This window comes from Mixophyes fleayi, chromosome 6 (genome assembly GCF_038048845.1).
Source record: "Mixophyes fleayi isolate aMixFle1 chromosome 6, aMixFle1.hap1, whole genome shotgun sequence".
NCBI classification, from domain to species: domain Eukaryota; kingdom Metazoa; phylum Chordata; class Amphibia; order Anura; family Limnodynastidae; genus Mixophyes; species Mixophyes fleayi.
The window spans coordinates 157674251-157700048 of record NC_134407.1 but is presented as its reverse complement, the minus strand read 5'-3'; the positions used below and the strand labels follow the sequence as shown (position 1 = coordinate 157700048).

At 38.9% G+C, this 25798-nt stretch overlaps 1 protein-coding gene across 4 annotated transcripts in view; it reads right to left on the bottom strand.

The window, feature by feature from the left end:
- Positions 1-23924, bottom strand: part of SCN4A (sodium voltage-gated channel alpha subunit 4) — a 182998-nt gene extending 159074 nt beyond the window's left edge. For all 4 annotated transcript variants that reach the window (XM_075176881.1, XM_075176882.1, XM_075176879.1 and 1 more), the window contains exon 1: positions 23824-23924. The gene's annotated coding sequence lies outside the window, so the exon portion shown is untranslated. The remainder of the gene's footprint in view (positions 1-23823) is intronic.
- Between the last annotated feature and the right edge of the window lie 1874 nt (positions 23925-25798).

Genomic DNA, 25798 nt, shown 5'->3' with positions numbered 1-25798 from the left:
TGGGTTTAATTGTTGCAATTAAGGCAGATAGCAATATGGCAGGGGCAAATAGCAAATCACTATCCTATGGCTATGACTATAGGGACACACTTATTTTTGCTGATATGTCCAGACTGCAAGGCATCTTGTAGCAAACAGCTGGTGATGAGCATGGACAACTTCTTAAGTAAATATGTACTGACAGATTAGGAGAGTACAATAGCCAAAAGTACAAACAGACTTGCCCAAAAAATAGACTGAGACTATGGGAAACAACAAATAATGAAACAGACATTTAGGTAAATATGAATAATAATCTGAAATACAAATTAACTGACTAGTTTTAAAACAGCTGTAATAGACACAATAGGGTCATTTACAAACATCTATATGTATCTATTTTTCAATAAAGCCTGCGACTCCCCCTCCCTTACCCTTTCCAACCCATTTCCCCATCACTTTGTGAACTTTTGTCGAAATGTCTTGCCTTTAATTTATGCACCCTCCCCTATATATGTGTCTATCTTTCAATAAACCTTCGGACCTGTGATCTCCCCCTCCTACCCCTCTTACGTACATTCCCCTCACAACCATTGCTTGTTTGAAACTCTTGTGTTGTTTAAGTCATGCATGGTTAATGCAGTACATTATGTATAGTGTAGGATGTCATATCTTGTACCTTATGTCATGTATTGTACTAAAAAGTATGTCTGATTATGTTTTACTGTGTATTTTGCTTGTACTGCGACAGTGTACACTTGAATGTAATGTATTGTATGTTTTTGTAGCTTTATACAAAATAAAGATACTTTTTCAATCCAAAAACTTGTAACAATTAGATTACATCTTGTGTGATAGTGGTGAAGAGATCGTATGCATACCATTTTGCTTCCTGAAAATGGACTCTGCTTTTTGAGATTGGGGGTATATTTACTAAACTGCGGGTTTGAACAAGTGGAGATGTTGCCTATAACAACCAGATTCTAGTTATCATTTATTTAGTATATTCTACAAAATGACAGCTAGAATCTGATTGGTTACTATAGGCAACATCTCCACTTTTTCAAACCCGCAGTTTATTAAATATACCCCTGGGTGTCCATAATATCTTTTAAATAGGACACATTTTGCCCCTTCCAGTTACATGGTTGTAGAAAAGTGTATTTCTAAGTGCACTTCCACCAACATAAAAAAAAACCATCAAATAGAGACAAAAGTAACAAATTAAAGACTGATGTCCCCTCACTCTCTAGATAAATTTGAGGCATAAATGAAGCTAAATCAGGCAGAGTTTTCAGATGTACTTAAAGTAGATGTACTTCTATACATAAAAACGCATAGCAGATCCACACTTTTCCAATTGGCAAATCATTTGCTGTATGTAGGTCTTAAAGCTGGATGTAAATCCTAAAGTGATTGCATTTACTTCAGATGTGATTTCTGTAATGATTTTACCAACGACTGAAAGTCCTGATGATCATGCAGATTCATGTGTACACACCTACGCAATTTACCTTCAGATCTGTGCTCTTCATCTGTCATAACCATCTACTGATAACATTGTGACTCTGTACACTCTATAGATATCTGCCTATGCTGCTGGTCGTGAGTGTTGCAGATGGCACTTCTTTATACACTGTCTATAGGCAAACACACAGTGAAGTTCTTTTAATAACTTTATATTAAACGGTACAGTTATATCAGCATACAGACAGAACACTTCTGGTCAACCTGTGGCTCTCCAGGTGTTTATGAAACTACAAGTCCCAGCATGCCATGCCAACTATCAGCTGGCTATCTTTTGGCAAAGCATGCTGGGGCTTGAAGTCTCACGATACCTGGAGAGCCAGAGGTTGGCCATGCATGAACTAGAAGTTTTTTTTCTACAACAGAGTACATTACTATCATACAGAGTGACAACACAATTTAGGAAAAGCTCCATCTGCAGTCCCTCCACTGTAATCATGCAACATTAGGGTTCAGTCTGTTGCAGTATCTCAACATTGAGTACATTTGCCAGACATCGTTCCATTGTTGAGCATGATTTTTAGGAAGTTTATAAAACCAATCAACAGATGAGATGTGTTTTGGCAAGATAAAACATGATCAAGGGAGAGTACACACTTGTGCAATATCTGACCAAATGGTCTTTTATTATGTGATCTGCACGATAATTGCATCAGTGTGTACCCAACTTAACTCTTGGCATAGTCTGCATTTCCAACTGCTCAAAAATTCTCTTAAGACAATATAGACACAGATGTGTAATGCATTATAGAGAGGAACGGTCAGCAGAAATGAGAACATCCAATTAGCCAACATATACAGAGAGTGTAAGACATAGTACAATCTCAGAACAGGTGCCTGTATCACCCATATCATCATCTGAGTAAAATATCTTAACGTCAACCCAAGCACTATTTATAGCCAAGGAGAAGAGTTTGATGTGCAGTGCTGTCAGGCAAACAGGTGCCACTTGATAAACAAGAGGGAAAATATCTTAACTTCTCTATAATTCAATACACATTAAAACCGAAGTATTATATATTCCCTAACAATTATCACTTTTTAAAATAATTTTTTACATTTCTTTAGGTTGTTAATGACTGTTCTACAGATCTCAAGTGAAGTCAGCCATTTTGCGGGTGGTACCAATAATCATCAAAATACAGATTATCAATTCACTAAGAACTAATGTCTCCACAGACACATGAGGCACACTGTCTCTATATTTTATGATACAACCAGTTCCTTGTGAATTGATAGTAGAATTCCATAAAATGGCTGCTTCCTCTGTGTACAGGTGACGTGTGCACTTAATAAATAGTACACTCCCAATTTGACTTTTAACAAGCTGTATGGATAGGTGAAATGAGACTAATGAATGAGCAATGTTAAAAGTCCTTTTTAGATACAGATAAAGAGATTAATGGTGTAAATTCTGAATTAAAATTAATTGTAAAAAAATACTGGAAAAGACAGAACAGACACTTCTACTATAGATTAATTATATATGTTTATGTTAGTGTTTCTATAGTTTACAGAGATTACATTTCATGCTGATTGCCAAAGGACTTTTCTCAGCTTCCCACTGCAAAGACTAGTGCAAAAGAGTCTTCATTACCCGGGGGAGTGTAATCCATACTTGAGATATCTGTGATATGCTCAGAATTCTGCACGATGTCACAGCACCTCTTGGAATTAAGATTATCTGAAATAGGCAGCTGATACTACACAGAAGTCCCCTATTCTCACCTCACCCACCTCATGTCTCAAACCCACACTCCATAATGAATGCATTCTTACCATGGTGAATATCCTACTCAGGGGGCAGTTTGGTCAACCTGGCACATTCCCCAGCTGAGTTTAAAAAAAAAAAAGCAGCACAAAAAAATAAAAATATACACACTATGACCATGCAAGAGCACATCTAGTAAATTAAAAGACTATCTGGGTACAGGAATATAGACATACCTCCCTATATTGCACACTGCATGGATTTTACACATTTGCACACAATTTATTCAAGTGGTGGGGATCTGCTATCTCTGCCAACAGCCCAATCAAACCACAGTAATGGCAAGTGGCAAAAATAGTTTCTGTGCCTCTTCCTCGCTTCACTGGATCCCTTCTCCACAAACAATCTTCACTAATTGCCCTCCTTTACTAGATGTTGGTTTTATTTATATTACTTCTATTCTCATTTTATAAGCTTTAATATGCAAGTAGTAAGAAGAAGCTACAGTGTTTAAAACAGCTCAAATTGCTAATGTCTTACGTGTATCAGTGCCTAAGGTAATGTCAGCATACAACTCTGAGGGAAAAACTACATCCTCAGTAAAGGGTAAAAATGGGCGGGAACGCGTTGTCCAGGAACATGCATTAAAGCTAAGTGCAAGGCAACTAAGTGCAAGGGAAGAGAAACTGCACACCAACTGACTCCAAATCTCAGCCTGTGGAACGAGCAGCCAGTTTAATAAAAAACGATCCAATGAGAACTCCACAGAGCAGGGTATCAATCATGTTGCAGTGCACAAACTGACCCTCGCACTTGGTAATATACATTGTCTTGTCAATGCTAATCGTACATAGGAGTTCACATGTTATGTCAATGGTTTAATGTGCATGACACTGATGTTATCCATATGTCATAGCCCTCGCAGTAAACAGATCTGATCCCAATCAGATAAAGCATTTTCCACCACCAGCAATCAGGGGCCGGTTGAAAGGCTTTATTGTGGAAGAATAGTGCTACATTCCTCCTGCCCAATTACACACATTAGTAAACTCAATATCATGGTACTTACAGGCCATACTGACCACAAGTGGTGGCGCCACTGCCTGTTAAGGGACTTTATAATGGTATTTATATATTACTATGTAAAGCTTTAACAACTTCAGTAGATTGCCCCTTTTGCCAGCTCTAACAGATTAAAGAACTGAATCTGTCTCTAATATGGCAGCTATTATTAAATTTAAACAGTATGTATTATTGCTGTATGTAATGATCACTTAGACCGGAAGCAAACTCTTCCACTTCAGAGCATTGCAAAAATATGGTGTGGGCCACAATCTCACCTAACTATCATTGCAGTTGCAAATAGTATATATCTGACAGTGGCGGCAGTTGCATTAAATGACAGTACAGGTCGTACATCAATTGAAGTGAAGCAGAAATAATAAAGCTATCACAAAGCATGATTTCTAAGGGTAAACATAAACTATATCAAAGCACTATCAGAGTGTTTGTTAAGAGATGTTGAGCAGGAGGGAACGAAAGTAAAGAAAGCGAGGCAGGGCAGGCCAAATGCGAAGCGAAAAACATTTAGGAAATTAGTATCCGCCAAAGTAGGATGTTAGGTCTGTCGTGCCAAGGATGGCAGATACATGGTAGACCCAGATGGGTCAATCTAAAATGTACTGTGGGCATTGTGGTTATGAGTGTCACACTATATCAAAAGTCTTGGAAGAGTTTGATATTCAGGATGCTCATTATGCATTTCATTTTAAAAAATATACTTCAATCTGTTTATTAATGCTGCAAACGCTAGAGCAGGTTTTCTAGAAAGATATGTCCGTCTAGGCAAATCTAGCGTATATACAGTTCTTCACTCCTTCCCTTCGCCACTAGGATGCATTTATATGGGAGCCTCCATGATGGCAACCTGGAATTCTAAGGGATGGAACTAAATTGAAATACCACTTTAACACCACCTTCTGGAGATCAAGGGTTGAGTCAAGACCCTGGAGACAGATGTACAGTTCAACAGCAGCTTTATTATATCCAAGTTCAGGAACACCAAACACAGCAACAAGTGTGAAAGGACAATATGAATATTTTGCAATGGCAGAATGTAGCAAAGAGTGAGCCAACATATTACACTCCTTCCTCTTAGTAATGTGACATGCACTGGGCTTTATAAAAGAGATACACCCATTCCATGTGAGGAAGGGGCAGAGCTTCATCATATGCTTGATTCTCACCCTTCCTATTTTGTGCATTTAAATACACAAAAGTAAGTCAATATCGAGTGCATTTATATGTTCCCAAAATTGAGTTACTTTAACATATTCCATTTGAGCAGCTTAAATGTAAGGAATTGACTCAACAAGGTATCAAAAGTTTGGCACATGGATGCTTGCTCATTTTAAATACAATGGGCCTGATTCATTAAGGAACGTAAATGCCGGTAAGTGCTGTATTTTGCGTAAAAGCACTCTGCGCTTGCCTAGAACCAGATCATACACAAGTGAACGCAGCATCGTCCAAATCATCTTCGAGCACAAAGGACCCTTACCACAGTCTACAATTTCAGAGGTGGAACAGGGAGGGGACTGGGCGTATGCCCGTAGGCAATGTACTGTAAGGGCGTGCCAAGTTCAAACTCACACAGCAGCATCTGATTCAGGCTTTGGGCATCACAAATATATGTGATTTTCAATTGTAACACTTGCACCAGCTACAGGTCTGGTGTTAGTGCCGATTACTAGTGATGACAGCTGTGTATCTATGCTAGAACATGTGTTTGCAATCAGGAGCAACTGTAAAAATGTATTTTATGCTCAGTAGACATTGAGAACATCCTACTAAAAGTATTTTTTGAGGGGGGGACAAAATTGTTTTTATTATTTTTAAATGTTTGTGAAAATGCTATTTTCACACTCTGAAGATGTTTATTTTGTATATGGTCTTTATTACTGTAACGCACCTGGCAAACACCTCTGTATTACTGTCTCTGCTATCAATAAATGTAACAATTTAAACAAGTTTAAATCCATTTTGATCAGCCCAGGGGTGTTCTTTTCATTGGATGTATTTAGGTGGCTTGGTGAACCCCTGTCTATATTAATAAGCTCACTGCAAAAGAGGACATCAATATCTGTGGCTTGTTTACTAGTTGCCTGTTTTTTATTTAATAGTTTTATTTATCTTTTCGAGTGCAATACAACAGCAGTTGCATTTGCCAGTGACCAGAATAGTAGCAGTTGTACAAATATGTAAACAAAAAGGTAAACAAGCCATAAGGTGAGGTAGATACAGAGGTGTGCACATGGCCATTTAAAGTAATACAGGAGAAGGTACATTAAGAGCTGGCTGTCGCGATGAATACAAAAGCAGACTTAGGGCCTCATTTAGAGTCAGAAGCAAAGTCCAATTCAGGTGCATTCTGCACATTTCCACTGATGCCGTCAACAAAATTGCACCGACATACATTTCCTCACTTGTCTCAAAATATCTCCCTACTCGACACCTCTGTTCTGCTCAAGATCTGTGTCTCTCTTCCACTCTCATCACATCCTCCCATTCTCGGTTACAGGACTTTTTTCGGGCTGCACCCACTTTGTGGAATTCCCTCCCTCGCACAGTAAGACTTTCCTCTAGTTTCCAAACCTTCAAGCGTTCTGTGAAAACCCAACTCTTCAGACAAGGTTATGATATTCCTCAACCACCATCTTAATCTCTCCTATTACCACCCTCTACACAGCTAACACAAGACATCAACCCTCTGACCAACATTGGTACACACACAGCCCACTCAGTACTTTTACCTTTGCGTTCTAGCTGGTCCAGTGTGCAATATGATGTAGCACATGCCCTTGTGTTTCAAACTCCCATTGTCCCATAGATTGTAAGCTTGCGAGCAGGGTTTTTTTTTACCTCTCTGTCTGTATGTATTACCCAGTATTGTTTTATTAATGTTTGTTCCGAATTGTAAAGCGCTACGGAATCTGCTGTCGCTATATAAATAAATGATGATGATGATGATGATGCGCATGCACAGTAAGCATCAGTTCCGTCTCCTTTTCAGGTGCAGTGTACACTTGCGACAGTCTGCATCTCAGTACGAGGGAGAGGGTGGAACACGGAGTTATGTAAGCATGTGTTTGTGTGGGTTTCCTCCGAGTGCTCCGGTTTCCTCCCACACTCCAATAACATACTGGTAGGTTAATTGGCTGCTATTAAATTACCCTTAGTCTCTCTCAGTCTGTGTGTGTGTGTGTATGTTAGGGGATTTAGATTGTAAGCTCCAATGGGGCAGGGACTGATGTGAGTGAATTCTCTGTACAGCGCTGCGGAATTAGTGGCGCTATATAAATAAATGGTGATGATGATGATGACCGTGAATAATTTAGATACTATGGGCAAAAACAACCCTAGATGGATCAAGACACAGATGGAACACACGTCAAAAAAGACTGAAAAAGTGCGACAGGAGGAGCAAGCAGTTAGCTAGCTGCAGGAACTGGTCACTGCTCAGTAGGGTATTACGAGTGGGATGCAACTGGGGTTGCATGCCACTCGTAATACCCTACCAAGCTGCGGCACACTCCCACTCCTGATCTTGCATGTATGTCTTAAACACACATTCCGTCCGAGTCTAAATGAGGCCCTTAATGTATATAGCTACAGAAAAAGTTCTGAAAAGCCCAGGCATGGGTCTCTGTGGGTGGATGGCCTGTTATAGATGAACCATTGCACCAATAGTTGCCTTATAAAGTGATGGTACATAATTGCTTTTTATACTGTTCTTTTTTGACTCCATCTTGTACATAAAGCAGGGCCATACAAATCCCAGTCATCCAACAGTCATCATGGCGAATAAGAAACCCAACCTGGTGACTGCAGTAAGTTCCCCTCTTCCATGCAATACCCTCTCTTCTCCTGCTCCCAAGACAGTCTGATCGCCCCATCTCTACTATGCCTAAAGGCAACAATTAAAACATGTCCCCAGCCTTTAGCACACCCAGGCAAAGTCCTTAGTCTTGTGGAATGCTAGTACCACAACCGTTGCCAAAGTTGCTGTCACCGGAAGCCCTAGTACCATTATAGGGGGGATATTTGAGATTTGGCAAATTTAAACTATAACAAAGTTGTATTATTTACTATAACCATGGGAGCGTTTCAAGGAAACCTGATTGTATATAAAACCTGGGTTTGTCGACATTTTCTTATCAGATCCCCTAAAATCAACAGTAGAAATTATTACATCACATGGAAATAAATAGTTGCTCTGCCCTAGCATTTACACTAGACACACCGAGGGACAATCGCAATGGTTTTTCATTTGTCACTAACATGGAGAATTATATGCATGTTCCACCCAGTGACACATAGGACAGTAATTGCTCTGTAATACACGTAATTAACTCCCAACTGTTGTTCATGGTGGAATTATGCTGAGGGTCCTGTGGAATGACAGGCATGTACCACAGGCAGGTGTCTCTCTGTAATCGTGCCTAATCTTTTGACATGCTGTGTTGCCCCTGCTGTGTCTGAAAAGAGCCAAGGATGTAAACAAGGGGATATTACACCTCTCCTAGAGCAGGGTCAATAGATCTCTAATCCCGGAACTGTTTTTGGCAGCTAATGAAATGCACAGACAAATTTTCTGGAAGCATTTAGGAGGCTTACTTCTCATTCCAGTAAGTGGAAAACTATGAAAATCAGTTCTTTAACATTCATGAAACGCTTAAATATCAAAATAAGGCATTGTACTAAGCAATGAGATATGGGAGAACTTTTACTTAATGAGCAATAAGAAACTTATTTTATACATTATCCATTAGTGTGTTTGTACTACACTGTGCAAAGTTTTCTTGGCATACATAAGAATTTTATCCGGTTCCCTGGCTGACCTTATCACATAGTACATCTCCCAAAGAATGTGATGGAAATTAACACCAACAAGGCAAGCACCCTTCTTTTCTTTGTTAATTGCAGGAATGCTACATTTGTGGTAAGAACGCATACAAGTGTAGTCACGAACATGGACAAAACTAGTTCTTTATGAACAGGAAAATTGAGATGTCTGAGCAACTGCACTGCAGTATCATTCACAAAACATTTTTTTTAAGATACTTATTTTGTGTGACATTTTTAAAAATAAATATTGTGAGCCATTGGTATTTTGAAGCAATGCAATACAACAGCCTAGCACATTTACTAGCCCAAAGTTTCCTCTGTCAAAGAATATCAATACACAAAGAAAATCAATATACTTATTAATAATCACATAAGTATGTGATGAAATCTGGAATTTTACATAAAGAAGAGTGTTTGAAAATGTTTAAAGAACCATTAAGGTATAATGCAGTCTTCCGCCTTTTCGACCTCACTGCAGCTATGTAGAATGCATACTGGAGTATTTTTGTCTTCCCTCCACCACAAAAGCATAATACCCACCTGCAGGTTTGAAAAAGTGGAGATGTTGCCTATATCAACCAATCAGATTCTAGTTATCATTTATATAGTACATTCTACAAAATGACAGCTAGAATGTGATTGGTTGTTATAGGCAACATCTCCACTTTTTCAAACCTGCAGTTTAGTAAATATACCCCAAAATGTACTAATGACAAAGCATAGTACTAGCATCAATCTTTACAGAGTATTTCTGTTACCTAGGAGACTACAAACCTGGTGCTCAAGCTGTGGTTTTAAGCAGTTTATAAAACATGGAGACTATAGGCAAAGGAATGGAAAACATACAAAGGGTTTGATATATAAATTAAAATTCAATAGTGGATTTTCTTACTTTTTAAATGATACATTGGTGTCAAGCAATAAAAGGGTCAGTTATATACTTGAAAAAAATACATCCTGATCCTACATTGTTGACAAATTTTTCTATAGTAAATTATTGAAACAGTGATGGATTGGGCATATGAACACAATGCATTATTTCTGTGAAGTCAAAGTTATTTTCAAACCCCCAGGGCCAATAGATTTCACAATGGGGAGTAAATGTATTCAGTAGCGGATTGTGCAAGTCACCGATATTTGCCGCTTTAAATTTCCTCTGCAAAGTCGCAGAATATTGGCTACTTGCAGAATCTGTTACTTAATACATTTACCCCAGGTGTGAAATCGCCAGCACCACCAAAAGAATGCTGTGGCTAGGGATCGCTTCATATACCTGCTTCCTATAAAAACCATTTCTAACAAAGAATGAGCAGGGACTGTTGCAAATCCACTACGAGAGGCTGTACCTAACCAACAGCTGCATGCAGGAGGAGTCTTCTATTGTGTAAATGACCCTGAGAGCAAAATTAGAATAAATAAAATATAATTCAAAAGACACTGTCCGTCAAAACTAGGAGCCAGCAGAATTCGCTCTAGGGAGCAAGGAAGATGTGCATTTATTGACTCCCAAAAGTTAGGTACCAGAAGCAATATTTCAGTTGCATTGACTACCTGGGATTATAGTCCAGATTTAAAATGTAATTTACAAAGCTACAATCACATCTCACAGCAAGAAGATCAGAGCTTCTCAAAGGCAATAGTTCAAGTAATGATTTCAAAATCTCACAAGTCTGATGCAACTCTATCTGGGTAGATTACAATGCTGCAGTGTTCCTCCCATGTACCGCCGCCACACAACAGTAACTATAGATAATCAAGAAGTTGGAGTGCGCTGAATGAACACAGAAACAAAAAATGTTTCCAATAGAACAAGGTGTTTATTTACAATGAATGACTAAAGTAAGATGTTCACATACAAACAAGTGCCCATGTGTATAATCAGATCTACGAAGAAAGAGAATTTCTTAGGAATTATTGAATGGGTAAGTCTTCAATTAAAATAAAGGACTTTTCTACAGTGTTTGTGTATTTTTATTTTTACAGTTTTTTCTACGTGGTACTACAGGTCCCTTCTACATGCATGAGCATGCTCTGGCAGCCATGGGTATTCTGGCACTTGTAGTTCTACATTCGCCAGCATATCCAAGCAATTTATGGCTGTCAGGGCTCCATGGGACCAGTAGTGCCACATATATAATGCTATTTTATCACAAACGTATTACCCCAAAATCCAACAGCCAAGAGTGTTGGGAGAAGACCCAGTGGTATAAGCATGGGACTGATTTTCCTGGGAGGGATGGGGATGCATTTTTTTGGACCAGATTCAACCAGGGAAATCAGCCCTGTGCATAACAGGCTGTAGATGTTTCCCACAGGGGGGTATCATAATGCAGGTTTCTCTGTTAGAGAGTAACTAGCCCAGCCTGGTGCTAGATGCGGCTGTTTGTGTCCCCTGCCCGCTGCAGTAGTGGTAACGAGCCCAGGCTATTAATGCTGGTGCTTTTTTTTTAATAAAAAGTATTTAAATTGGTTTACTCTGATCATCATCATCACGAATCTCTGCACCATGGTCAAGCACCCACAAAAGATGACAGACAGATGTATCTACGTATGCGTCCACCTCTAATTGTGCCGCATTTACATGGACAACACATACTATTATTGTACTCAACACATACCTCCTAACATGGCGGTCCCCAATGGTGGGACAAGGGCGTGACCATGTCACGATGGGGGCATGGCCACTACCCAAGAGGGCTGCACTAGAATGTCCATTAGGTATCTCCCTTCCCCCTAATGTTCCCACCTGTGGGACAAACATGTCCCTGGCTGGGCAGCAGAACAACGCCCTAAAATCGTGACTGTACCGCTGTAATCAGGGCAGTTGGGCGGTATAACTAATTTTTACACACCTTCTCTTCACCGTTCCGCCTCTCGAAGAGTAACGAGTTGGAAGTCAAATATGCGCCTGAATCTGCATTTAGAAGTATGCATATGCATCTTTGGTGTGCATGGAAATGTGTATTTTACACAAACAAGGTCTTTGTTCCATCCCTACATGAGCAACAGAGTTTCAGATATTTGTGGTGAATATTGTAAATAATACTTTTCCTACAAAAATGTTACCATTAACTCTTAATATAGAGTAATGTGAATTTGCTTCTGATTTTTATTTTCATAGTTGGAGTATGTTTCCCATTATAGCTGTGTTAGTATCTTGCACAGGTACATTATTTGTCAAGCAATTATCCTATCGCTACTAAATATAAAGTTCCACACATTGGCCTAATAATCATTTAATGTTGAGGCAGGTGACATCTGACTGACCCGAAGCAGTGAAACTACAAGTCCCAGCAGGTCCTGTTAGTACCTAGATGAAAGCGCCCGCTGTCATTTGTAGTGCCACAGAAACTAGTCAGCCAAGGGTACCCAAGTCTTTTGCAGTAAGCAAATCAATATACAATGCACTATATATGCAAATTAACTATACCGAATATGAAACTATTAAAACAGTTTACCAATATCACCTCCTTCAGACCAAGCTCTTTCCCACCATCTTGTCATAGTAGTAAGAGGGGGGCTTGAAAATCCCGCCTTCTGGCTGATTGTGCATATTACATGACTGCCTATTGGAGCCAGGGACATATTACTTGCTGTAGCGCTCAGTGTATTATTGCGCTCACTCGTCTGCGCTCTAGAGTAGTGTCTAATGTCTGACTTCCAAGATTAAGTTCATTGTGCTATATCATCCTTATTTATACATACACATGTTTCCATATGTGTAAGTATTTCATTGTTTGGATAAAGCTGTACTTTGTCTTGACTGTACACTTCGTTCTGCGGGATGGGGTTAAAAACGGAGAGCTGAGGGGGGTAAACCAGGCATGAGGTGGGAGGGAGGTAAAAAAAATGGAGAGTTTACGAGCGAGGGGTTTAAAAGAGTTGGGTGAGGGTTAGCATTGGAGAGTTGAAGAGGGAGGGGGGTTAATTGAGATTGAATGGGATTTAAAATGGGGGCAGAGGTGGGGTATAACCGTACAGAATGGAGGCTGTAGGGGGTTAAATGAGGTGCGATGGGGTTAAAAATGGCAGCCTAACGAAGTGTAGTTAAAATTGGGAGAGATGAGGGGTTTAAAAATAAAGGGCTGACGTGTGCAGGGGTCAGTATAAAGCTTAAAAACATCGGCATGTGGTGGGAGACAAAATAAAGCTTTATTTTTTTTATTATTCTAAATAACATAGGGCAGGACGAATTCGCAATCATTAAAGCCTTTGGAGAGTTTAAAAAATAAACTGGTGGTGTATTGTGAGGGGCAGGAGGTAGTTGTGTTGACTTTATAATCAGTTTAAAAAGTTGACTGTACCTCATATGGATAAAAGCTGCATAGAACTACATATGGCATTATTAGCAGCTAGTACAAACCCTCAGTCGTCATGTATTCCCATTGAGCACATAGCTGAGAGTTAACTAGACTGGAATGTTTTATATTATAAAGCCATTGCTTATCTGGATTTTTTCTCTAGCTTAATGTAAAATAAATATATTATCTTCCTATCAGAGAGACAGCATTTTGTTAACAAAAATGTTCATGCATGTTTATGAGCAAATCTTTTTAATGAATATATGCTTTAAGTTCAGTATCGCACAAACATTTCGCCTTATCTATGTAAATTCTAAATCCGCCAACATGGTAGGTCTAAACTACCAGCGGTCAGTAATTTGTAATCTATAGTATAAGTGAGACAAACTACAAAGTGGGTGTAATTAAGGGGTCTGGGCTGAGTGATTTGTGGCATAATCACTGAAACAGGCACAGCTGCCACCTGGCTGATGGACGGTCAGGTAACTTCAGTGTTTGCCATTATCAGACAAAATGATCTCATACTCCTATTTTCAGATGTCATATTAAAAGGACTCTGGTCTTATGTGTTTTTACTTTCCCTTTTTATTTGTCTAATATAAACGTTAAGAGATGAATGTATGATAGCATCCTCGTTAGATAGGTCTTTATCAAGTTTCTGTGATGGTGCTATTACACTGCAGAGCTCACTTTTCAAATCATTGGGCATGATTCAGTAAGGAAAGTAAAGCAAGAAAAATGAGTAACTTTTCACCTTGCAAAACCATGTTGAATTGGAGGGGGAAGTACATTTAAAATATGATGGCAGATTTATAGCTGGGGTAGGGCATGTCCTAGATTAACTTTAGATTTCAGTGTACAAATAAGTTTTTAAGTATTTGTGTGCTGCATGATAAAACATAGTATTTAACTTATGTGCAAAATAAAAAAAACTTACATTGCAACATGGTTTTGTCCAAGAGAAAGTTTACTTATTTTTTTCCTTGCTTTCCTTAATAAATCAGGCCCATTGTCTTTTCTCCATAATCCCTTTACTTTCTAGAGCTGTGGTGTCAATCTTATTGCATTATGATAATCCTCTCAGAATATAACTGCTTGGGGGCCAGATCTTTCGTCAAGAGATATTTGTGACCTCATTATGATGTCAGTGTGGCTGTGGGAAGGAAAGGAACAAATGACAACAGGCAAACAGGAATACAACCCCCATCCCTCCTCCGAGGTTTCTTTTAGCCTGCACAGGGATAACAGTCCACTGTGAAAGTCTCGGTCAAGCAAAGATCTCATTGAGGTTAGTTTCCAAGTGTGACATGGATAGCAGTATTTTTGCTGAATTCATAATCCACTCCTACTTTGTGGGCAGTCTGGCTCTGCACTGCCATTAAGGACAGGAGAACTATACTGTATAGTATATGCTATGGCATCTGGCTAACTGGGGTTTTTCAGTTATACAATTATTTGGAATTTCCAAGATGGTGGATTATTTAAAAGTTGTGCACAAGGCTGCAAACCTTTAGATGTTGTCCACATCATAAAAACTATGTAGGGAACTAGCCCTTGTCTATGTTTTTGCATTTTCTCCTCTAGTTATCTTATACATTTCATTACAGAATACATCTTTAAAATGTGTCATATGAAAGGGGGGTAATATAGACCACACTGGATCATGTAAGTGTAGTAGGCATCTTAGCCATGACAAAGCACATATGACTGCACTGGTTGTGTTGGGAATGTACTGCAGTGTCCATCGTATACAGGTAAGATCCACCATCCTGACTACTGAGAATTCACAAGATTCGGGCGGGAGGGTGGTAAAAGTAAAACTTAAATTACACCTAACCTACTCACAAGGAAGGTCACTATATTATAAGATTAGCCACTATAAGATTAGCCACAAATCTCAGTGTCTAGTTAAACAATTCGACTACATTTTCATCAATATAGGTTCATCACAGGGGCGCACGGATACAGCACCGCCGCGGACGCTTCTTTGACAGCGCCGCGGCTGCTGTATAGGACAGTGGCCACTTAGTTAGCGCAGGGGGGGGTTTCTAGAGACTCAGAAACCCCCCCTGCGTGCGCCACTGCATCACACAAAATGGCTGCCTTCACATTTTATAAATGAGAGATCACTGAGGTTCCTTAGCAACCATTTTTTTAAATATATGTCTAAAAGCTGTGTGAACAATATATTTTAAAAGGTTATGCAATATAGAGAGTACACCTATTCTCTCAATTAACATTTGAAAAATCCAGTGAATAAAATATGTTTGCAAATTTTATTAAAATACTGTATTTGAAGCACTATATTTCTACTGTGTAGACATATAGTTCACAAGAAGATGAATACTGTTTTCTACTACTGAAAATGCTCACACTGCTCTTAGACACATCTATAAATGGAACTTTTCTAATAATTCTCTTATAAATATAGCTTCAGCATCACTTCATTTCCTTTGGCTTAGTTGTAAACAACATCACAATTATCTCTCACAGAGCTCCATATTTTTTCTGATATTGGTATCTCTCAGACTTTACTTGTCTTCAGTAGGGTTCCCATCATTTTGAAATGAAACAGCGGGGAGATCATATAATCTGAAGTTTGATCAGACCATAAAATACAACATACACTTCCCTTTAGGCACCACATAAAGTAATACCATTGGAGGAATATCTACAGCTATGTTCATGTTTTATTTTGTATTTCTATTTCTGGTAAAATTGGTTTAACCAATACATCCAAGTGGAAGTTGTGTAGTAAATCCAGCTAAAAAAAATTAACTTGGGCTATATCACCTCTCTGGTGTACTCTCTGCCCCTCTGGTTCACATTGAATATTGTTACACTGCTTCTTGCAGCAACCCGCTCCATATAGTCTCTTTACATGCTCTCCCCTCTCTAGACATGGGGACTCTATATGGTAGATCATCAATGCTGCCACTATAAATAGGCTCCACACAGCTTTGGCAGTCATCATCATCGTCAACATTTATTTATATAGCATCAGCAAATTTCGTAGCGCTTTACAATGGGAACAAACATTGATAAAACAATACTGGGTAATACATACAGACAGAGAGGCAACAGAACCCTGCTCGCAAGCTTACAATCTATAGGACAATAGGAGTTAGAAACACAAGGGCATGTGCTACATCATATTGCACAATGGACCAGCTAGAACATAAAGGTAAAAGTATTGAGTGGGCTGTGTGTGTTGCAATGTTGGTTAGAGGGTTATTGTCTTGCTTTAGCTGTGTAGAGGATGGTAATAGGGTAATCTAGGGAATTTAAGATGGTGGTTAAGGAATATCATAACCTTGCCTGAAGAGGTGGGTTTTCAGTGAATGCTTGAAGGTTTGAAGACTAGAGGAAAGTCTTATTGTGCGTGGGAGGGAATTCCACAAAGTGGATGCAACCCGGAAAAATCCTGTAACCGAGAATGGGAGGATGTGATGAGAGTGGCAGTCACCCTTTTTTATTTGGGGTCCCCACTTTTTTTCTCTCAGGGTCTCTTCTTTATTAATATAGGGACTTATTCCCCTTCTTGTGGCTCTCTGAACTTGGGGACTCCTTCCCCTCTTTACATGCAGCCACACTGAGGTAATTTCTCCCTCAAATCTGTCCCACTCTATTCTCTCTGTTAAGATGTGCTGGCCACAGATGTGCTCCCAAATTGTGAAAGGATCTCAGTACTTCCTCCCCTATATACTGGTCCTTGGCTGTTACTCTCACCACACACTTTTCCTCTGCTCATACAAACCTTATGTTGCGAAGCAATTGTTTCTAGTGTGTTTCCTCTTGGTCCAAGGGCAAGGCCACACATTCAGTCACCGGGAGGAGTAAATAACAACGTCAGACAGGGCATTACATTAGTTCAAAAATCCTATTTTCTTTTTTATCCACTTTGGTGGACACTGCTACATTTGAGAAGTTCCAAAACTGCCCCCGGATGCACAAACTTTAAACCAATAGAATCTGGTAAATGTATGGAACGAGGACCAGGTAGGTGCTTGACGTAACTGCTCAGCCAAGGCTCAATGTTGCAGGGTTCAGGGAGCACTCACTGATCTGAGAGAGTGAGCGTGATCTGCATGTCTCAAAGGACTAAAAGAGAATCAGTCATAAAAGACTAGAAGAGAATCTGTCTTCAACGTTAAGTTCTGTCCAAGTAGATCTTTAGTGATCTAACTACAACTAGCAGAAAAGCAGGTCTTCGTCATCCAAAACTCCTGCCTGTCTTAATGAAGAAACAATAATCTCCTGGTTAAGGTGAAAACCTGAAACCACCTTAGGCTGGAAAGATGGCTTGGTGCTGTAGGTCAGCCATGTCATTATATAGGGAAAAAAATGGAAAATAATATTTACAAGAAAGGGCCCCCAACTCAGAGCCCCTCTTAGCTGAACTTAAGTATGCAAAGGCTCAAACTGATAATTGTAAAGCTGACAGGATGTAATTGAGTTCCCATGGAACTATTGGAGGAACATTGAGAACTCCTTGTAAAAACGCCTGGAATGAGGCCTAACTTCTTTTTAATATAAATAGACAGGGCAGGAACCTTAAGGGAATTGAGTCTCTGGCCACTGTCTAGAAAGAAGGAAGACGGGACAGCTTGCACCAGAGCATATAAGTATTCTATAAGTTTCCTGGCTTTTAACAAAGACTGGAAAACTTTTTCAGGGAGACTTTGTGATCTTAGAAAACTGACTTCAATGCTTTTAAAGTCAGGTCCTGTTGTAGAAATTATCCCTGAGCTAGAAGGTGGAAACTGCCATCCTGGACCCTCCACCATGTTTCGAATGTCGACGTATCACAATGTATTCAGCTAATATGTTACTACTAAGATCGTTAGCCCCCTTTCTCTTTTGGCCTTTTTGAGGATGTGAGGAAATATGGTTATTGGTGTAAAAATGTATATCAAGATAACATGCATGGGAATCTGACATTGGTGAAGTTTTAGAAGGAGAGGAATGGTCTGAGTTCTGGAAACATATCACATCCTATTCTGCCTGTGTGAAGATGAAGGAGAATTATTGTATCGTTGGTATTATATCCTCCACCAGATTATGTAAATTCTCTGCTGATGCCTCCGACAGATGTTAGAGGAACTGCCTTTCACATGGAACCTTTATACATATCTGGTGGTCATGCCTTAAACTCAAAAAGTTGTGGTCTACACTCAAAAGCCTGATCCTCTTTGTCCTGCAAATTTACATCCTGCTCACACCCAAATATTTCTTACTGCCCTTAGCTCCTCCCGGTACAACAAAGCACCAATTCAAACTTTTGCACCCCTTTATGTATCCTGCCATCTGCCAGCATGTGGCGTCCTGGAAATCTTAAACTCTCCTTTCTGTACGGGAATTAAACACATACGGTATGTCTACCGTATGGAATATATGACCGTATAATAAACAACTCTGCAAAATAGATTTGCAAGACCTGAGAACCCTGGACAATCTACAATAACACCCACTTGCCCCTAACCAATTAAAGAAGCTCTGCTTCACTAGTATTTTTTGTTATTTCCGTCCTCCCCCCACCCCCTTCTCTCCTCTTTTATTTTTTTCTTCCTGTTTGACAATCCCATAACTAACATCAATTTCCCTTTAAGACCTCCTGGATGTTGTTACTCTGTATTTAATTAATTCTTCTTATTATTCCTGATTTGTTTGCACTGTAATTGATAACTGTATGACCTTTACAAAAAAAAATAATTATCAAGTCCTATGACATAGTCATGGTATTCACTAGGAACATGGGTCCCTGGTTCTTGAACATAGGAGATCTGGGCAAAATCAAACACTATAGCCTACAGTTATTCTAAAAGCATTGTCATTAGGAAAGGTTCTGGGCATTGATTTAATTTAGCTATCATGCTTATGTGGATCTCCACTCATTTCCAAGACCCACAGAAGCACGACACTAGCAATAAGTAATTAATTAGAAAATAGAGGAACTGCATCAGTGTTTTCACAGGATACTATCATATAAGGCTAAAACCAACTTAATATGTACCTCTACAGCCACACAAAAACCTGCAGCTTTAACATGATGCAATAATTTCATACAGGAAAGGACTGTTACACATTTTGATTTGAATACATAAGGTGAAGCCAGAGGAACACTGTGGGTATTTAGAACATTAGAAGTTGATACATATATTTTGATACAGTATTTCCTCAGTTTGATACAGGACAGCGTGTTGCTATTCTTGCAGTTACAAATAGCATTCACATTCTGTATATCAGCCGTTCTAGATGTTTAGAAAATACATTTAGTTGTTTAATGGTCTATGTGGAATTTTTTATTTTGTATTAGGTGTACTACTTTAACTGCTTCATTTATAGCACAACAATTGTGAACCCGCAGGTTTTTATATGCATGCAGAGGTACATATTAAGTTGGTTTTAACCTTATAATTCAACAGGTTTCCTCCAGGTGCTCCGGTTTCCTCCCACACTCCAAAAACATACTAGTAGGTTAATTTGTTGCTATCAAAATTTGCCCTAGTCTCTCTCTCTCTCTCTGTCTGTGTGTGTAATAGGGAATTTATACTAAGCTCCAATGAGGCAGGGACTGATGTAAGTGAGTTCTCTTTACAGCGCTGTGGAATTAGTGGTGCTATATAAATAGCTGATGATGATCTCTTCAAGAGGGTGGGCTCCATTCCAACATCCTTTTTATATACCCTAGGACAGGCCTTGCCAACCTGTGGCTCTCCAGGTGTGAAACTACAAATCTCAGCATGCTTTGCCTGTAGAAAACCAGCCGATAACTGGCACAGCATGCTGAGACTTATAGTTTCACAACACCTAGAGAGCCACAGGTTGGCCAAGCCTGCCCTAGGAGCTCTAAATACAACGTGCAGTATATTAGTTTTGAAATATAAATAAGTTTGATCATTTTTGTACACTCTTCACAGGTATGGCCCTGCTGTAGAATCATGTACTAAGGGAGCATAATTGTGATTTTGAACTATGACTTGCTTAGGTACATTTAATCAATTGTAGTGAAGAAGTAAACTGTCTTTAGTAAGACAATGAGCCTAGTGAGTCTTGGCCCCATATAGGTAAGGTGCCCTGGGAATCAATTTGCCCCCTCCTTGTATTTCTTTCTGCGACCAGATCCTCAGGTGACAAGATAAAAGGTAGCCCGCTGAGCACACAGGGAGGGCAAAGAGTGTCTGGTAGTGGTAACCCTGCAAAAAGCGCCAGTCTGGGCTTGTCCCACTATGACAAGGAGACCACCAGGGTGGGATCCTCCAGTCATAATGTACTCCAGCTGGACCAGCATAGGGCTGAATTCCTTAGGGGAATTCTCATAAAAAGCTGAGATACCCCCTTCTTTTGGGAAAACCATCCCTGTGCTGAATAGCACAGAGGCTGCCCTCATCTCCATTGCCAACATACCAAAAGTATTATCATATGTAAAATGACAACTTTCCCTTTGATGTGGTATCGCCACTGCCTAATAACCAATGTTTACAATTGTTATGCTGTAACATGGTAATGTAATACTTGTCTTTTGTAACTGCCCATATCAAAGAAATATGTGTTTTCAAATTAACCCCTTTGCTGTTGAACCTATTTTGAATCGCATTAAACATCAATATCAGTAATTTCTGTGGTATACAAAATATACCTTGTTTTTTTTTTCCCAGAAGACATTGTTAGTCTAGGATTAACGAGGCGCTCGTACTATTACCTTTAATGCGGTAGTTTTAACCCAGATTTTTACTGCGGCCCCTAGAGGTGCGAGCAATAATCAGCATTAAAATTACCGTACTAACGGTAATACTGCGCACTTTTACCGTAGTAACGGTAATAGAGCGCAGGCCGCAATATTCCTAGAATAACGTGGCCGAATTGAATCGGCCCCTTTGAATTTTCAAAAAATACCATTAGTTTGCTTATGCCTCCTGTCACTCCAAAATAATATACCCAAAATGGACACAAATATGTTTTCTCAACTGAAATTGCAAAAAAATTAACTAAAAGCATTTTTGTTTTAACCACCACCAAGAAATACTTTGTAGATCTTGCTTTGGCATCAATCCACCTTTCCAAAGCAGCAAAGCCAGGATCCAGGACATAGATTTTCATAATAAAGCCTGTAGCATTTTTTACTTATTTTCCTAGTTTGCATGGTCCTGAATAAAATGCATAAAATGTGTGGGAATAATAGGGGTAGCCCTACAAGGTATACCATTTTAAAAACTAGACAACTTACAGATCGGCAAAGGTGAATCAATGATCTTCATTTAAAGAATGAGGTTCATATATTACAAGGGGTCTATATGCAACTAGCCAATCTGAGCTGTTTTTTCATGCTCTAGCCAATCAGAAGCAAGCTGCTCTGATAGTATTGTCATGGACAGTCCCCATTTCATTCATTTGAGATCTGGGTCCGCTAGGAGAAAGTCAGGGTATTTTATTTTTTAATTGGATTATTCCTGTATTCCTTGGAAGACAATAAGAAACCAATGAATTTGGGAGTATAATAAAGATGGAAGTTAAGGTCTGTTTGAGTATTTATTTGTAATAATTTATTTACTAATACATTATTGTGTGGATCTACATGTAACTGGCCCTATCTGCCAAGGCATGCAGGCTGGAGTTTGTAGTTCCACACGCTTAAGTTATCTCTTACATATTACCCTGACCTCCACTACCCAGGTCAGACTGTAAGAGATGCTGTGCTATTGTGCAGTAAAACAAATCACATTTTACAGCTGGTAATTGGATTTGCATCGGGCCTTTAATCCCTTTATAAAAGCTCCATATTCTAAAACATCCACCATGTTCTAAAGGTATATAAAAAAATGATTGTTATAAATTAATAATTAAATGATATTTTATGCTGTCAGGCATACATACATCCTGTAGAAGGATGGTGAAACATGGGAAAGCTAGTCAGTTCTGCATTTCTGGAGCCATAGGCTTTAATGTGAAATCATTGACTACGAAACACTGATATGTCAATAAATTCATAATTAATTTAATAGAACCTGGCTTGCAAGCATATCACTCTATATGTAGCCCATCACTTGAGAGAGTTGGACAGCAAGATATGGCTTTTAAAAAGAAGTGGGTGAGATGCAGAAAGGAACATAATGGTACTGGGCACCCTGCAGAACATAAAGAGTATACAACTGGAAATTGTATTACATACATACCATAAATATTACATCCATACATAGAAAAGATAATTTCCAGGACAAAAAGAGATTACAGCTTCAGAGCGCTAATCCAAATGTATGCAACAACTTCTTACACATTCTGGCTTTTTCATTCCAATCTATTACACACCATTTGTACTTGTTTCCAAACCACTGGCCATTTGGACTTTGCAATCTGCAGATTATTATCCTCATGGCAGTGTGTTCAAAATACGTCCACCAAAATTTATATTTTAGCTTTACAAGCCTGGTTGTGGTAAAACAAATCTATTGCTCATGAATGTCTCATTTACATTTTTAAAGTTATCTTTTTTTACTCTAGCGTAGACCAGAACAAAATAGTTAAACATCAGAGTATATTTTGGATATTTTACAAATGAAGGCATATATAGTAAATTAGGAGAACTGGGGTGTTTTAAACATACAAAGTTGTTTACAATATTGATTTCAGGCCCGCCTAACCCTTATGCCCACACTCATCCCATAAATCAATTCCTGTCTCTTTAATGTCAAAAAGTTGGCCCGGGTGTGGAAGTTCAGTTACGTATTTTCCATGTCCATCTTGTTACCAGATTTTCTCCTTGTAAGCTCTCCCACAAAGACTACTCTGCTTTTCAGAGTATACTTTGCTTATCTGGATCTACTAGCAAAGAAATTGTATCGTCCATATGGAAACTGAAAAGAGAAGCAACCCTTTTTTTTTTTCTCTGTTATGAATCTGGTGTTGCTTTTTTGTTACTTTGATCTAATTTGTAGCTTAGTGCTTTTAGAGGCGTTCACTAGTACCATTTCTATAAGCTTCATTATAGGACCAGCATGGTCCTCCATAACACCATATTCTCTTGCAACTATACACTGATCTTAACAGCAAGGGTACTGAGAAACTATACCAGTTCTATACTCATGCAATATACAGAGCTATAGTAACAGTCAATAGTATAAATCAATGAGAACATGCAGATCTGTGTCAAAGTAGATACCTGTTCAATCTCTTTCATGTCCATTTTATTATCAACCTCACTTTATCCAGATTCAAATAAAATTGTATATTGTTTGTAATGTAATATGTGAAACATACAATGTAGAAGGATTCATCAATTCAAGACACAGTATGATGCATATATTGCAGCATATAACTGAAAATGGATAATTTCCTCTGAATTCTCCTCCAGCTGAGAGAGGTGATCGATTATGCAGATTAATGGAGAAAAACGTCATTTACCTTGTCAGAAGCACATGAGAAATCCTCAAGGAGAGACGTTTTGTGGCACAGACTATTCCCGAGTGTGTGAGTCTCAGCCAGAGACTCCTCACAGGACAGCTGCAGCTGATGTCAGATGATCACGCCTGAAATCTGAGCATCTAGCAAACTCTTCAGGTAAAACTTGCCTCTCTCAGGTTTCGGACATTAATTCCCTACTTGGCCAATGATATGACATGCAAGTATGTGCTAGAAGGGCAGCGTGTACAACTGTGTTGTGTGTCTTCACATGGTATCTTGCTGTTCCTTGTGTTCCTACGGCCATCTAATGCAGATTGTGCTGTCTTAACTTGTCAGTCCAGTGTAACTGGAAATCATGTGGTTTACTGACAATATTTTGGTCAAGTACATGGGCATATTTAGTGTTGCTGCTGACATAGCGCATTGCAATAAAATAGTAATTGATTACTTTTTCCTTCATTATTTTTGCTGATTTGGGGAGGAAGTAAATTAAGATATCAACATTCTAGGTAGGTGTTTAATTTGCTTAGAAAAATGCAGCCCTGCCAAAGCATTACTCACCATTAACTAGTAAAAGCATAGAGTATGTTACTGACAGCAATCTTCCAACATCTGCTTCCATTCACACCTGATTTTCCAGCAATTTTCAATCATTGACTTCAATGGAGACAGGATTAACCACAGCACAAACAAACAAGTAATTCAAAAGTGATAAACCCATACTGTTACAAAAAAGCCGCTTCCAAATGCAATTTGTTGCATGTGACAAACATTGCTACTGTACATTAACCATTACTTGGTGACCACAGCTTGGATGCTCATTGTGAGATCATATGGGAAGTTCACTGTCCGTACACATAATACTTGTGTCGAGCACAAAAACAAAATTCTTCAAGTGGCATTCTGGAGCTGCCAGCTGATGAAACAATTCATTGTGTTCTAACAGTGCATCTTTCTTAGAGATCAGTGATCTCTATCATTGGATCTGTTTAAGCTATGGTCACCAAGTAATAGTTAATCTATAGTATTTTCTCTGCATAAAAAAAAAAAGTTGTATTTGCACCTCCTGCATCGCATGCAACATTTGTCCATATGCAAATTTTTACCCTTTACCTGGATTAGCTCTTTTCTCTCGATGAGGCCCTATATGTTCTCTGTATTACACCATATACTCCTCTGTCATGGTTTACTTTTCATTTATATTATATGATGGTACATGCTATCACAATCTGGCCTTTCTTGCTGTGCAGCTGTATACTGTTCTCTCTTACCATGTTTAGCCATATGATCCATATGATATATTGAGCAACTGTACACTGCTCTGTGATACCATGCATAACATGGTAGATGTGAGCTCCAAATGAACAAGTAAATGCCCTCTGTCTTGGTGTCCAGTCTGTGAACATAAAGAACAACATGCATGCGTACTTTCTATTCAGCAGTCAACTACATTATAGTCCATAGAAAGCTGGGATAATTACAAGGGGCCTGATTCATTAAGTTTCTTAACTTAAGAAACTTCTTATTTAAGTCTCCTGGACAAAACCATGTTACAATGCAAGGGGTGCAAATTAGTATTCTGTTTTGCACGTAAGTTAAATACTGACTGTTTTGTCATGTAGCACAGAAATACTTGATAGCTTATTTGTACACTCTAATTTAAAGTTTATATTTGTGTGTTACATGAAAAAACAGTCAGTATTTAACTTATGTGCAAAACAGAATACTTACTTGCACCCCTTGCATTGTAACATGGTTTTGTCCAGGAGACTTAAATAAGAAGTTTCTTAAGTTAAGATCCTTAATGAATCAGGCCCAAGGACATGCCTGCACTGCATTGCTAACACGTTTGGGATTAATCGTATTTCCTTGAACACATCATTATCATGTCTGTTAGTAGGGCCCTAGTGCTCTGATCATTACATTTAATTTGAGAGTATACACCAGCATATGTACAACTGTCACTATTCCTCCA